The following is a 15,393-nucleotide window of genomic DNA, read 5'->3' on the forward strand; positions in this document are numbered from 1 at the left end:
TTTACACGTAATCATGTGTTTTAGTCTTTATTACCACACTGCAAAGTAGTTACAAGTATCCCACTGTAGAATAAAGAAAACAAAGCTCAGAACAGTTAAGTAACTTGCCTGAGCACACAAAGCTGGAAAGCACAGTCCTTGAAATGTTAGCCCATCTGCCTGAGCCTCCAGCCCAAGTTCTTTTGGCTCCTCCAAGCACCTCAGAAGGAGCCAGACAGTGGAGTCCAGACTGAACATCTAGCCAAGACCCCTAGATACCAGCCGTCCAAGAGACCTCCACTCAATTCATTTAACAAATAGGTACTGAGCTCCTGCTCTGGGCCACACACTCACCTAAAGAGCTAATACAGCACGGAACAGAACAGAGTCCTCTGAGGTCACAGAGCAGACAAGAGAGAAAATGAATCTAGCACCCTACATGCACCCTTGGAAGGGAGCCCTGAATCTCCACTTTGTGTGCTCTCTAGCCCATGTGCCTCCAACAAAATGTACGCTCAATAAATATAACACACAAGACTAAAGGGCTAGTGCTGTGTGCACAGAAGAGATGGGGCAGGAGAAGCTATGGCAAGAGTCCTGGCAGGATGTGATGGAGAACAAAACTGGCCACCAGCAGTGCCAAGGGAAGGCATGGAGGGAGAAGAGAGAGGTTACGGAAGGACTCTGCAGAAAGCTCCGTGGGGCTGGGTGACACCACACATGGGGGTCAAAGGAGGGAGAGAAACTAAAAGTGGCCCTGAGATCTCCCCTGGGTTCCAGGGACAAGCATAGACTGTGAAGGGGCACTGAGAGGTCAAGGGAAAAAGCTGGCTGGAGGGGAAGGAGCAGCATGCAAGTTTGGAGATGGTGAGTGTGCAATGGAGCTGGGTGGGACTGGCCACTAGGGGGTCAGAGATACAGGCCTGGGGCCAGCGGCGAGCAGCCGGGGTGGTCTGGACTCACTAAGAAACTCTCCTGACACACACACTAAGATTTATTACACCTGGCAGGCAGGTAAAGCTGGTTGGTTTAGACCAGGGGCTCATACCTGAATAGGAACAGTCATTCTAAATAGTGCTCCCCCCAACTCCCCAAAGGGGAGGCGATGTCTGGAATCTCTAGAACAGGGGGCAGGGAAGGTATTTTGGTGAGAGGGAGTGCCGTGTGAAAACGGGCATAACCTGTATTCAAAATGAGCTGTTGCTTGGTGATGACAAGTGTTTGGTATTTATATTTCTGAAAGTTAAAACAACATTAAGTGAGGTATTTTTATATTTATTAAGCAGGAAGTCTTGGTTTGGAAAAAGGTTGAGAAGCACTGAATTAGGTAAAAAAAAAATTTTTTTTTTTAATGATTCACTAAGTTGAGCTCGTGAAGACTGTTGTAAGTGACCATTAGAGGGAATGAATTCAATTTCGTCTTGGCCAGGAAGACAAGGGAGGACTCTGGGAGGACGGGGTGGGGTGGGGACACATGATCGGCTTCAGGGATCACACATCATCGACCACCAAAAAAATGTGTCTAAATTTAAAATTCTCCTGTTCGAGAAAGTCCAGAATTCTGCCTCGATTTCCTTGGCTTCCCAGGATAGACGGTGGTGGGAGCAGAAGTGGGGTCCTTCCCCAGAGCTCCCGGTGACTGCAGCGTCAGCCCAGAGCCTGCAGCCACCACCTCCCTCCTTTCCACTTTGCTGGGCTTTGTGGGAAATGGCCCAAAGGGGCCCAACCGGTGCCATCATGTGAGGCCTGGAAAGAAGAATCGCAAATTAGCACGTGGTAGTGCAGGGCTGGTGAACTGAAGACTGACGGGCTCAGCCCTGGTGCTCAAAACTGTGTGTGGTCCCAAGCTGAGGGAGGAAGAGCCCCAGGGGGAGGAGAGTAAGAGTCACCTGAAAACAGTCTGGTCGCAATTATTGTGGCGAAAGCAAAACCAGATACCGCAGCCAGGGCTGTGTCAATCCAGCCCGTGAGTGTATTGCGATGCAGGAGGCCTTAGCGGGGCACATAGGGGCGGGTGGAAGATTGGACCTGCGAGAAGAGAGGTGCCTGCGATGTGGTGCCAGAGGGAGCCCGGAGCCTAGCCTGCGATAACGGATGTGAGTAAAACCGTGACATCCAGGTGCCCTGGCCAGGCTGGCTGGCCACCTGCCAGCCTCTCCAGCCTGCCGTCCCTTGTGTATCTGAGTGGCCTTTCCTGCCACACCTGGCCACGGAGCCTCACAGTTAGAGCTCATTAGGGTGCGAGCTGACCAGGCAAGGTGGGGACAGGCTGGATCTCCACAAGCCTGTCACACAGAAGGGTTGCGTCTGCTCCTTAAAACGTGTCTCTCATGGGTTACTTGTTAGAAGGAAACCCACAAGAGCCCACTGGACATATTTGTCCTCTGACAGCCCAAAGAAGGCTCTTTTGGGTCTCAGGCCACTATAAAGCGATAAACTGCGTTCATATAACCACGGGTGGTTTTCGTGAGTGCTTACACGTGAACAAGCAGTGTGGTCGAACTTCCAGGCCTCCGACAGGAAGTCTAGGGCCACTGGTCCTGCTATGGGTTCTGCTTCCACCTCTTTAGCTCCTCTGTCCCTCTAAGGAGGAAAAGAGCATCCCTGCTGGTTCCCAGGAAGCCACAATAAACCAACATCCACTGAGCACCTTGAGAGGAATACAGTTATCTACTTGTACAAGTGAGGAATGGGTCTCAATGAGTGTAGCAACCTGGCCAACCTTACTCGGCTCGTGTCACCAAGGTGGGATTTGAACTCGGCTCTGCCTGATTCTAGAGAACATTCTCTTTCTGCCACACTATGCTACCAGGAAGAAGGGTCAACGTCACACTGGCCTTTGCACCAGGGTGCATAGGTGAACTGAAATCTGAGTGTCATACTTCTGGACACCCTTGGCACTTGCCAGATGTGGAATTGACTGGCATGGTGTGGAAGGCAGCAGCTCTCGGTGCTGCTCCTCCATCTGCTCTTCCATTGTGCCTGGCTGCAAACCACCTTGGCCTGTACCAGAGCCATACCCAAGAGGCGGGCAGGGACCCAGGGTGCTTGATGGCAGCTTCAGTCCTCACCAGCAGCACATCCAAGGTAACAGCAGCGTAGACAATACACACAGCAGCGGCAGCATCTCTCTAGATAAAACTACATCCAGAAGTGGGCCAGGACCAAGACAACTGTCCCCCAGTGCCCAGTCTGGACCTCCATGCCTAAGACAGTGGGCGGGAATTCCGTGCCTCCGTGAAAGAGGCCAGTGTGAGTGAGAGAAAAAGCTTGGCAGCTTGGCCCAGGCAATTCTCAACATGACCTCCCTTTGACTAGAATGGAACTCTAAGTGGAACTCTAATTTTGCTCTTGGACAACATACCAAGAAGCCGAAGATGCCAAAACATGGTAGGGACATGTTAGTTCTGAGCTGCTCTGAAAGAATTCAGGCTTGGCAGCTGGCATCACTTCCTTTCAGCGGACTGTAAAGCTCCATGGGCAAGGTAAACACACATGCAATGTCAGGAAAGGGCCTTCATGCAGAGGCCGAGCCCTCAGTACCCCAGAGAGCTCCTGGCAGTGACGTGTCAGGGCCCACGAGGACCTAAGGACTTGAGGGCCAGGACCCTGCCACACCACGCATTTAGCCAGCACCAGAAGGACAGCACTTGATATAAGAAGAAGGTTTATTGACCATTTAATATAGGAGTTCAGTTACATTTTAGGAGATTCTGAAACGTTGGAATAGAACCAAAAGAACCCAGAAGAGGCATTAGGACAAAAAATAGCTGTAGTGGAAGATAATTAGAACACAGAAGAAAAAAAATATATATATATACATATATATATATATTTATGTATTATGTATTATATGTGTACACACACACACGCACACACACACACACACACACACACACACACACACACAGAGGCAACTTAACGGCACAGACAGGAAGCCACTAATGGGAAGTATCTGCCACTCTTGGATTTAGTGAAAATGCCTCTGGTGAGTTTGGTCTTTCTGGAAGGAAGAATAAGCAAGGTAGGGCAATCCTGACCCCACGCCACCAGCTTCAACCTCCTGCACTGGAACTCGGACCTTCAGAATTGGTGCCCAGTGCTGGGTCCAGTGGCTGAGGGAGGTCTGCAGCTTGTGGGGGCACAACCTGGAGAAAGGGCACGGGAGGCAGATACAGAACAGGGATTGCAGGGGAGTCTACAGGGAGAGAGAGAAGGAAGAGTTAGACACCGGAAATAAAATAAAAAGACGTCTTGCTGATCGATGGACAAGGGGAAGACGAAAACGGCAAAAGACAGGTCTGCCACCAACAGGACACACAGACCAAAGGAACCTGTGGATTGGTCCCACTTCTACTCTCATCTGTGTCTTTCTACATCCAGGAGTCCTCAGGGAGGACTTGGCTCAGGGACCTGGCTACCCCTTATGTAACATTCTATCAACAGTGCAATCTGCACAAGCCAGCAGAGGTTAATGAGTCACCAAGCGAGGGTGCACAGGAAGGCTTGTGATTTACGACAAGATCTTTTGCAAGCACTTCATTTATCTCTGAGGAATCACCTGACAGTCAGGTGTGTGGCTTAGCCAGGAATTGCCTAGAGCATGCATACCTGCAGTCCTCACTCTCCAGAAGGTTCCAGTATGTGGCGATCTCATCCTCCAGCCAGGTCTTGACATCCAGCAGCACCTGGTATTACTGGTTCTGCCACTCCAGGTCAGCCTGGGTCTCGGACAGCTGCTCCTCCACATTGCTGATGAGGCTCTGCATCTGGGCCAGCTCAGTGCCACAGTGGGCCTCAGCTCCACACACGCAGTTCTGCAGACAGTCTTTCTCCAATGGGAAATAATGGAGTAAGAGACCCAGATGCCTCAAATTCAGCAGTGAAAATTATAGCCAAAGTCTCAGGCATGGGGCAAATTTCAAGAAGTCATAGGACAATCCCATGGCTCTAGAGAAATCACTGTCAATACAACCATGACTTTCCACACACAAAAAAAAGTCTAACTTAAGATATGTGTCATGTTCATCCCTGCCAGTATCCCCAGTACCTGACAAAAAGCAGGCATCCAGGAACGTCTCTTCGAATGACTTCCTGAACCTCCACGCTGTGTTCTAAAGGGAGTGGAGTTGACTTTTCATAGGAACCGGTTTTCATTTTCATATGCAGGTTTAAAAGGACACTTTCAACATGTTAGTTGAAAGTTACATTGTGAGCTGCTTCGTTTCAGTTAAACTAACTGTACTCCAAATTGGCAATGCTGTCAGAAAGTGTTTCACAAGGGTTTTTAAAGAATTTTCTAAGCACTTCTTCCAGCGCTGGTTTTCAATGGGTTTCTCTGGGTCAAACTGAACTTAACAGCAAGACATCTCCACCAGGTAGAAAGGGTCCGGATCCTTAGCTCTGACTTAATGTTAAGGAAACTGAGTAGTGAGATTTTCAAGAGATGCTACAACACGGTTGTCCCTGTGGCACTGGCAGCACAGTGATGGTAAAGGAGGACACATCCCAGGTCATGCTGGGCTTGCCACACTAACTCCAGGGAGTTCACCGTGCATCTCAGTGCCAGGATCTCCAATTGGCAGCACCACAGCTCCTCGGAGCAGGACAGGTTGATGCTCTCAGACTGAAGCACGGTGCACAGAGACACAATCACCTCCCTGCCCAGGTGGAAGCCAAGTACCCCCTGCTCTGCAGCACCGCCCTCACATGTGTGTGGAACCACTGCTCCACATCCTGGTTGGTCTCGTACCGGCCTCGTACCGGCATCATGTCTCCTCCAGCACCCTGCTCAGGTCCCTGGTGGGCTTAGTGTCCAACTCAATCCAGAGCCTGTCCCCCAGCTGGCACCTCAGAGTACCCATTTCCTGCAGGAACAGAAAGGACGGACACCCTGAATAAGAAAAGACTTTTGGTATAGCACGATGTGCCTGGACCCCACCCCTCACAAGCAGTAGGAGGGGAACCCCCTACACATGCTAATGTGACAGTCTTGCCCGGGGTCCAATGGTAACAGCCCATCTGGAGACCCTCCTCATTCACAAGACAAGTCTGCCACATTCCACAGAGGCAGTCTGGACTCTCAGCCCCACATTGACCCTTGGCCCTGCTGCCAACTGAGCCCAGGCTCTAATCTGAGAGCCCGGGACGTGTGCCCCCTCACCCACCCCACACCCTCTCCCACGAGCCTGGGCTCAGGGGGCCACAGTTGCTCATGGTTTCTCTTGAGGCAGAGCTGCTGCTCCTTCAGGACTCCTGCAGGGCCTCGGGCTTAGCCTTGGCCAGGCTCTGGTCCTCCAGGAGCTTCTGCATCCCGCACACGTCCGCCTCTACCAGCTGGCGTAGGGAGTGCTCACTCCCGTGCCTTCCATCACAGGAGATGTGGGGTCAACAGGAGCCCCTCCTAGCTGCCCTGGCTCCCACCTCCTTCACCACCTCAGATTCTCATTCGTTCACCCGATCAGCACTCACTACGTTCAACCCTGTAGCTACCGGGGCAAGGCCAGGACGAATATCATTATTCCCATTTATTACATGGGAAACTGAGGCTCAGAAAGAATAAGAGGAGTGTCCAGAATGATATGCCTGGTTAATAGCAAATACATCGACTCCATGACTAAGTGTTCTGACTTCAAATGCAGTATTCTCTCTGCCCTGATAGGAGTCCTTCAGTCAGGAAAAAGAACGGCTAAAAGTAAGCCCTGGCCCTCCACCGTGCTGCTTTACCCCTGCGTTAATTATTTTCCATTGTTTTTCTGCCTTTCTCATTTATTCAGTTACAACTTTGATACCAAGGAGCTCCAAGGGCATTCTTCCCACATATGGATGTGGCCAAGGGTTGGTGAATCTGTCCACGGCTCATGCAGTGACAGTTCATTCTTATAATGACTCAATTTTGCTTCTGGTTACAAACCAAATCCCCTTATCTTCTGGATATAGAAAATATACAGATGTAGAAGATAAGGCTATATCATCTGTAAGATAGTAGTAATATAACAATAGTAAAATAGAAGTCTCTCTTCTACAAGATAATCTAGATCAGACCTCCTCTTTTTGTTTGAATGCTTTTCTTCTCTTCCATTCTATATAATGACAATTTCTAGTAAAAGACGGAATTAAGTTCTGGAGAGGAAGGAAGTGGACACATTCATTGATTCATTCATTCTTCAAGTCAAAGCGATATTCGAACCCCTACTATGGGCCAAGTACTGTGGCGGGCACTTGGAAATAGAGCAGAAGAGAACTCCCTCTGGGCCTTCCTCCAGCCTTACTTCCTTGATTCTGAAGTCAGCGGCAGCCAGCTTGACATTGTCAACTTGTGTAACCAGCCTGGAATTCTCAGCGTCACTGCACAGGATCAGAGGAAAACCAAGAAGACAGCTCACACACAGAACGTCAGACCCTGGGCTCCAGCTCTATGTGTGTTGTTCTCACTGACATCTCAAGAGACTCCAAGAACTCAAAGCTCTTTGGGTCTTACGTGGATTTTTGCCTGCCATGCCCTTCTGCCTTCCCCAGACCCAGAATACCCTAAGCTATTCGAGACCTCACCTTCTGCTGGAGATCCTCGATGGTGCGGAAGTAGGACTCGTGGTCTGGGCACACGCTGGACACGGGGTACTTGCTCCACTCTCGGATGCGGCTCTCCAGCTCCACGTGGCCCCACTCCAGCTGGCGCACCTTCTCCAGGTCAGGCAGTCATTCAGGAACTGCATGGTCTCCTTCTCATGCCCGTTCAGGGTGCCTTCACCATAAGTCCCACAGATTCCAATGTTGCTGGGAATGTCACAGGTCTCTGGCAAAGGACAAGCAGTGTGGCAGCCGTGGGGCAGACAGAGGCTGGGTTGGCCCAGAGAGGTTGACCCATACGGACTCAGGCTGGCATATGCCAGAGTGGCCGAGAGGCACAGGGAGGCCACCTTGGCCTCGGCCAACATCAGTGGAGCAGATGGAGGCATTTCTTTATCCAGGAATCTTGGTGCTGCACAGAGGGTAGCGTGAGCTGATCTAGGAGGAAGTCACAGTGCTGGGATTAGGCTGCATGCAGAGAGTTTCAGATCAGGTGGGAAGGCCATGCCACTGAGTCTGAAAACCCATCCCAGGTGGGTGTTGGCTCAAGCACTTTGACCTCTCTGCCTTATCTACCTGTTGTTGTGCCATTGTCCTGTTACTCAGCTATTGAGTTTGCCATTAAAAGTTCCCCACCTCGGGCCGGCCCGGTGGCGCACTGGAGAGCGCGCTGCTTGGGAGTGCGGCGGCACTCCCGCCGAGGGTTCGGATCCCATGTGGAAACCAGTTCCCACTCACTGGCTGAGCGCGGTGCGGGCGCAACACCGAGGGTTGCGATCCCATTGCCGGTCAGTAAAAAAGACAAAAAGGAAAAAAAAAAAAAGTTCCCCACCTCACTCAAGGAATGTTGATGAATCTGAGGTTCCTCTTGGCTCTTTGATATCAGGTTGACTGTTGGTGTGAGGTGAGAAACTTGTACCTGGACTGGGTGTTGGCTTTTTTACTGATGTGCCCACAGTTGAGGCACGAATATTCCTGTCAGTCAATGGCATAGCAGAAGGAACAAACCCTTCTGACAACAGTAGTGGTCTCCTGGGTTAAGTCTCAACCAGCCTTCCCTATGTAGGGAAGAAACGGAGTCTTGGTATTAGCACATGTTATGGTACCTAGTTATAAAGAAGTCCTACATTTCTTCTCTATTTAGTTTTTTGCCTTTCAGACTCATTTGGAGCAATAAAACTTAGATAAATCCATTCACTCCACATGCATCTCCTGGCAGCATCCTACATGCCAGGCACTGCGCTGTACACCTGGCACTCAGTTGGTTAAGCAGGATACAGTTCCTGCCACGAGGAAACAGCCATAACTTGGGAGACATGGATGTCTTAGACAGGGTGTCTGGAAGTTCATCAGTAAGAGGGTGACCCTGAAAACCATGGCTTATCTGGACCAAGAAGGGTGAATTCAAGAAGCCAAAGCAAACAAAAATAAACAATAATGTTTCTGAATCCCAAATAAGAACTTGGCCATGAAAGTCAAAGGACATTGAGTAATCAGAGTCTCTGTTGACCCTCTCTGTGCCTTGTTCCCTTGATTTTAAAGCCAGTTATTGAGCACCGATCATATGTGCTAGGGGATTGACCTACAATATTGTTTAATCTTTACTACCATTCCATCCTGTGAGGTGGATATTCTTACCTTAATTTTACAAAAGAAATAAATGAACAAACCATTGAGGACCAGAGACGTGAAGTCATGTTTCTAAGATAAACCCCATTATGAAGAGGGTACAAAAGAGCAAAGCCTGTTCTCAGTATCAGCTTCTTCTGACTCCAGAGTCTACGCTTTTTGTCTTCCCTTTTTTCTCTTTGATCACCCTCATGTCCCCCACCTCAAAGGAGAGCAACTGTTTCATTGCTAGAACTAAGAAGGATTAAAAGGCCTAGAAACTGGGCAAGCAGTTGAAATTAAGATATCAAACAAAAATATGACATTCTATACTACGTTCTTTGTGTCCCAGAAAACATGTGTTGGGGTGCCAAAGCAATCGGGTAGGGGTGCTCCAAGGGCTAAGTAGAGAGATGCCCAGGAAAAGGCCCTATCCCCAAAATGGTTATACCATGCATCCCACATCCTGATAGCTTTTGTTATAGGGGGGTCCAAGACAGCTGTCTGGTGAAATCCCAAAAGTTTTCTCTCAAAATTTGTAACAGTAGATAGACACACTGCAGAGAAGAAAAGCCTAATGTGGAACAAGACTCCCAAAGTTGTTACAACTACATGTTTGAGAAAATGAACACAAACTTTTTGAAGTGCCCTCATATTTGCTGGTGCTCTGAGCATTGAACAAAAGTTGAGCACATGTCTCTATCAAGACCAGATATGTGTATGTGAAACAGACAATTGGAGTTCTACGAAAAGAAATGCAGAATGCTCAAATTCTGTCCAGATTGGGTTTTCCAGGAAAGGTAAGTAGTGGTTACCTCTGACCCAAGGGTTACTCAGAACTCACCCATGAATAACCCTTTACCAACACCATCATTAGCAGATGTCACCAGGCCAAGTTATCCCACTCTGCAGAGGCCTCTACATATGTTACATCTTCAAACACCCCTTTGATACTCTCGTCCACCTCATCACATAGCAACAGGCTTCTCTATAAACCAGAGAACTGGACTTTTAAAGTCATCTCCTTTGACTTGCTAAGTGGAATCCATCTTTCGACCTTATTCTCCATCAGGATTTATTCTATGGGCTAAAAACCATGATTTCTTCCAATCACAATACATGACGCTTCTTACCCTTTGACATCACTCCCAAAGGATGACGCACCTCTCTGCTAAGTCTTGGCCTCATGGTCCTGGCTGAGGATCCTGCTGAGTGTGCTATTTTGCATAATGACACTGGTGTTACGCGTCTCTTTGTGAAGTTGCTTAGTTCCATTGATTTGCATTTTTCTCAAAGGAGGTGAATATGGGGTTGTGGTCTTTAGATTGCCTTCCTTCCCGATCCTTTAAAAAGAGTTCCCATGGCCCCTGGTGACGAAATATAAGCCTGGTTCAGAGACAAGAAGAGGTGAAGATGGGGAATGAGAGGTGGAGCCTGCAGAACTGTTTCCTTCACCTGCGTGTGCAACATTCTTTGCTTGGATCCTGACTTTAGTCATACTGATCTCTGGAGGCATGAAGTCTACTGCAGATGGAGGTGGGGAGCTGTGGTCTCGGGATGCCATTTTGAAGCACAGTGTTGGGTGTTTGAAACCAGTGGAAGAGGAAGGTGTATCTCAATCAGTGGGAGAGGAAGGTGTGGAGTTGTAGGCTACCACCTGGAAATTGTGCCTGCCCACAGTTTACCTTTTCTACATTGTGGATCCTGCAGAAAGATGCCTGGGGCATCCAGGGAATTGCTCTGTGTGGGAACACCAACCATCACACATTGCAGCAAATGCAAAGATATATAATAACTACCATGTGTAAAGCCTAGTACTGCCTTGTCTCCTAGGTGTTAGGAAATGGTGCCCCCAAAGATCACGTCAATGAAACTATGAATACTTTTGAGAGAACAAAGAGAGAATATCAATTTATTATTCTAGGTATCTAACTCTTGAAGCTTTGATGAATGGAAAAGGCCCTTTTTTCGTTCAAATTATGTAGGATTTTACCTCTATATGAATGTATGTTCATTTATTATTAAGAAATATAAGCTCGGGCCGGCCCGGTGGCACACTCGGTAGAGTGCGGCGCTTGGGAGTGCAGCGGCACTCCTGCCAAGGGGTCGGATCCCATATAGAGACCGGTCCACTCACTGGCTGACCGCGGTGCGAGCGCGACACCGAGGATTGTGATCCTGTTACCGGTCACGAAAAAAGACAAAAAGAAAAAAAAAAAAAAAAAAGAAATATAAGCTAAAAGAATAATTCTATGTTGTTTTCTCCTTACCAGATATTTTTCAGTTGGATAATAGCATGCAGTGATGACACAATGTGGGGAAACTGGTCCCATCACATCCTCTTAATGGGGGTGTAAACTAGTGCAGTCATGAGCTCCCCTTTCTGCACACAGCCACAGCAACAGGGGTGGTGCCCGTGAGCCTCAGACTTGCTTCTGGTACATCATCTGCTGGTCTGGGCTTCTCTGCAATCCATCCACTGGGGGAGGAGTCTCATGAGGTCACCCTGCCTTGGTGGGAGATAGTTAGGGGCAGAGACTCCAGAAGACAGATTGGAAGGGCCGAGCCCATGGCGCACTCGGGAGAGTGCAGCGCTGGGAGCGCAGCAGCCCTCCCGCCACGGGTTCGGATCCTATATAGGGATGACTGGTGCGCTCACAGCACTCACTGGCTGAGCGCGGTGCGGCTGGTCTCAAAAAAAAAAAAAAAAAGACAGATTGGAAGGGCCGAGCCCATGGCGCACTCGGGAGAGTGCAGCGCTGGGAGCGCAGCAGCCCTCCCGCCACGGGTTCGGATCCTATATAGGGATGACTGGTGCGCTCACAGCACTCACTGGCTGAGCGCGGTGCGGCTGGTCTCAAAAAAAAAAAAAAAAGACAGATTGGAAGAGTTGGAAAATCCTTGATAATAAGGACTCTAAGAAGGGAGGAAAGTATAAAACTATTTCAGCCAAAGTAAAAATGGATCTTTGTCATAGTTCGAAGATCCTCATCCTGGGAAACTAGAAAATACTGAAAACTCTGCTTTATTTCGCTCACTACAAACCCATGATTATTGAATATCTTGAGTCTGAATACCTTGGTCGCCAGTATCTATCACGGACAGGTGAGCTCGGTGGGCTCAGTCTCACTCTCTGCAAAGCCTTCTCTGGCTTCCCGGGCCAATAGCTCTCCCTCTGCTGGCAGGCTCCTCCCACTCTTGGAAACTGGCTCTATCCTCCCCACCACCGATCTGAGGGCTCCTAAAGGTCAGAGAGATTGTCTTGGTGCTTTTTCCTCATTCATCTCCGTATCCCCAGAGCCCAGCACAGAGCCTGGATGCAGGGTAGACTGCACATTGGAATCCCCTGGGGAGCTTTTAGAAGTTCTGATGCCCAGGCCACACCCAGAGCGATGACATCGGAATCCCTGGAGGTGGGACTCAGACATCAGTATTTTTTAAAGCTCTCCAGATGGTTCCAATGTGCAGACAAGATTGAGAAGCAGTGACATAGAAAAACAAGAGAAGAAAGAACAGGAAACGTGGCACAGTGAAAAGCAGCTCTTTGAAGTCAGAAGTGCAGATTCTGGCTTTACTTGTTCTTTTAAGCCAGGAGCTTTTATTTTCTCTTGCTGGAAATAAGGATTATAAAATCTGCCCTGCAAATTACTTGGGAAGATTCACATCCCAGAAAGCAGAGTCATCAGTTGCTAATGAAACTACTTTTAATAAAGAACAGTATGAGGCTGCAAGACTTTATCTGTAATTCTCAAATCCAAAAAAGTCTGAAAATCAGGTTTTCTCACAACTCATTTGTCTTGTCTTTGTGTAGTGTTTATTCATCTCATTTAGTATAAATATTCATACACATCACAGCATAATTAGTAATACGTTTGCTTACAAGGTCTTCCCCATCCCCGTAGAGGTCTGGAGGGGAGTCCAGACACTGGGGCTCTGCCAGGATTGACCCTCCCACTGCTATTTGTGTATCTTTCATAGGAACGCCAGGATTATCTTGTTGAATTCTGATGTGTGGTTGGGGTCTGGGAGGGTGGAGCCACACCCCTGTGGTATGTGGGGAATCATCTAACATGTCAATCACCTGCAGAGGACAGGCATTCTCAGAAAGGAAAGAAGCACATCAAGGGCTCAACTCCTCCTGGGTCTAGATGCCCAGGTGTCTAGCTTCTGAGATGGGGCTCCCAGGAGCACGGGGTCTAGGTATGGTGCCCAGCATGCAGAGGAAAATGGGAGCTAGAAGTATAGACTCTCAGACAAGATCATTTTCCTCCTAGAACCGTAAGATTAGGACAGGTCTGTGTGCCTCACAAACAGACTATAAGCCAAGTCAACTAGACTCATGATCCATAGACCTCCCCACTTTGTTAGTTCTTAACCGGGAGCTGAGTCTGCTCTGAAGTACCCACCCTCCACCCAGCAACAAAGAATCTGGGGTCCTTCGTCCATCCTTGACCAGTATTAGAGTGAGAAATGACTCCCCAGTCCTAGCCATGGGGCTTAGTGGCAGTCCCCAAGGGCAGGTGGCCCAGGCAAGCAGGAATGAATTATTTGGCCCCGTCTCTCCACCAAGAGTGTCCTTCTAGAGCTAACAAGGTAGGATTAGGGCTTTGTTCTCATTAAAGTAGCAGGTTTATCTGCACAGGCTCTACACCCAGTGTGGCCACCCAGGAGCTGTACGGCCCCACACAAGTCAGCTTGCTCTCTGTGCCCAGTCCCCCATCTGAAAATGGAAGCTCTGGAACGGACCATGTGTTTGAACTCTTGTGAGCCCAAACACAAGCTAAGCTAGAATTACTGTGTACATTGCCACCCAAGACACGCATACATGCTGAGACCCAAGTTTCACATAAAAATGCTTCTCTTTTCTATTTTCTCTTCTGTTTCATTTCCATCCATAACTCTCTCTCTCTTTCTCTTTCTCATGCTGATCAAAACCCATTAAAATGACTTTACAGCCAAATGAGCCACAGCCATAATTTTAAAAACACCAAACCTGTCAAAAGTTACAAAGCAGCAGTTATGGAGGATGAACAAGTCTGAAGATCTAGTGTACGACATGAGGACTATAGTTACAGTCGTGTATTGTATTCAGAATTTTGGCTAAATGACTAGATTATAGCTGCTCTTGCCAAGGGACAAAAAAAAAATGGGTATCCATGTGATGTCATAGATGCGTTCATCGGTTTCACTATAGGAACCGTTTCACTGTATATATGTATCTCATAACATCATGTTGTGTACCTTAAATGTACACAATAAAAATTATTTTAAAAAATTAAAATTTAAAAAAAAAACCACTGGACCAGATACTCAGTGAAATAAATGACACCAGTAGACTCGCACTCAATATGCAATTTTGTTTAATTTTTTGACCAGGAACCATAAGAAAGATGCAGTCATCCAAGTGCTAAAGGAAAATGGCCCCACTGAGAAAACTCCCTGAAAATCAAAGCACAGGCTGGAGTCATGAGCAGCTGCAGAGCCACAGGACTGCCCAGCCTCGACGATGAGCCACTGTATGTAAGGTGGACCTCAGCCACGGGTGAGTCTCGTTTCCCGCCCCCCCCCCCCCCCGCAGTGACAAGAGGGTTCCCACTGACCCCATGTGCTGGATGGGTCCACAGCTGCCCCGCAGCCTCTGGAGGACACAGAGGTTGGGCTCAAAGAGAGGCTACATGGGGCTTGAGGGGCTCAGGTCACACGTGCACCCCTACACGTGGCCTCGGGCAGAGGCACACAGATTACATGGCAGGACGTGGCACAGATACATGTAGAGGTGGTCCACCTGCAGACCCAACCTAGATTTCTGTCCCTCCACCATTACTAGCTCTCTGACTGGGAGCAAATTAATTAGGTTCTCTGAGCCCCATATTCTCATCTGAAACAATAGGCAAAGTAATGTCAACCTCACAGATTGTCATGAGGTTTAGAAGAAATAACATATGCAAGGGGCAGTTAACCCTGAGTGACACAAAGAAAACATTCAGCAAACAAACATTGCTCTCAAGTTTGCAGCAGCAATGGTAATGGCGGTATTCCCGGTACGACAGAAACCCCAAGAGCGCCTGAAATCCACGGGGAGGGAGAAAACAGCCTCATCAGAGAGAACCAGGTTTTCTTTAGCACACTTAGGCAACCTCACCACATGCAACACTCCAAATAAATAATGTTCTGCAGCATGAATTCATAGGGCTGTCATTCTCTGAGCCTCAGTTTCCTCAGCTATAAAATGGGACC

At 48.5% G+C, this 15,393-nt stretch overlaps 1 pseudogene; it reads right to left on the bottom strand.

Moving 5' to 3' along the window:
- Positions 1-1,041: 1,041 nt before the first annotated feature.
- On the bottom strand, positions 1,042-7,937 carry LOC103587947 (annotated as a pseudogene).
- Between the last annotated feature and the right edge of the window lie 7,456 nt (positions 7,938-15,393).

Source organism: Galeopterus variegatus, unplaced genomic scaffold, assembly GCF_000696425.1.
Source record: "Galeopterus variegatus unplaced genomic scaffold, G_variegatus-3.0.2 Scaffold505, whole genome shotgun sequence".
NCBI classification, from domain to species: Eukaryota; Metazoa; Chordata; class Mammalia; order Dermoptera; family Cynocephalidae; genus Galeopterus; species Galeopterus variegatus.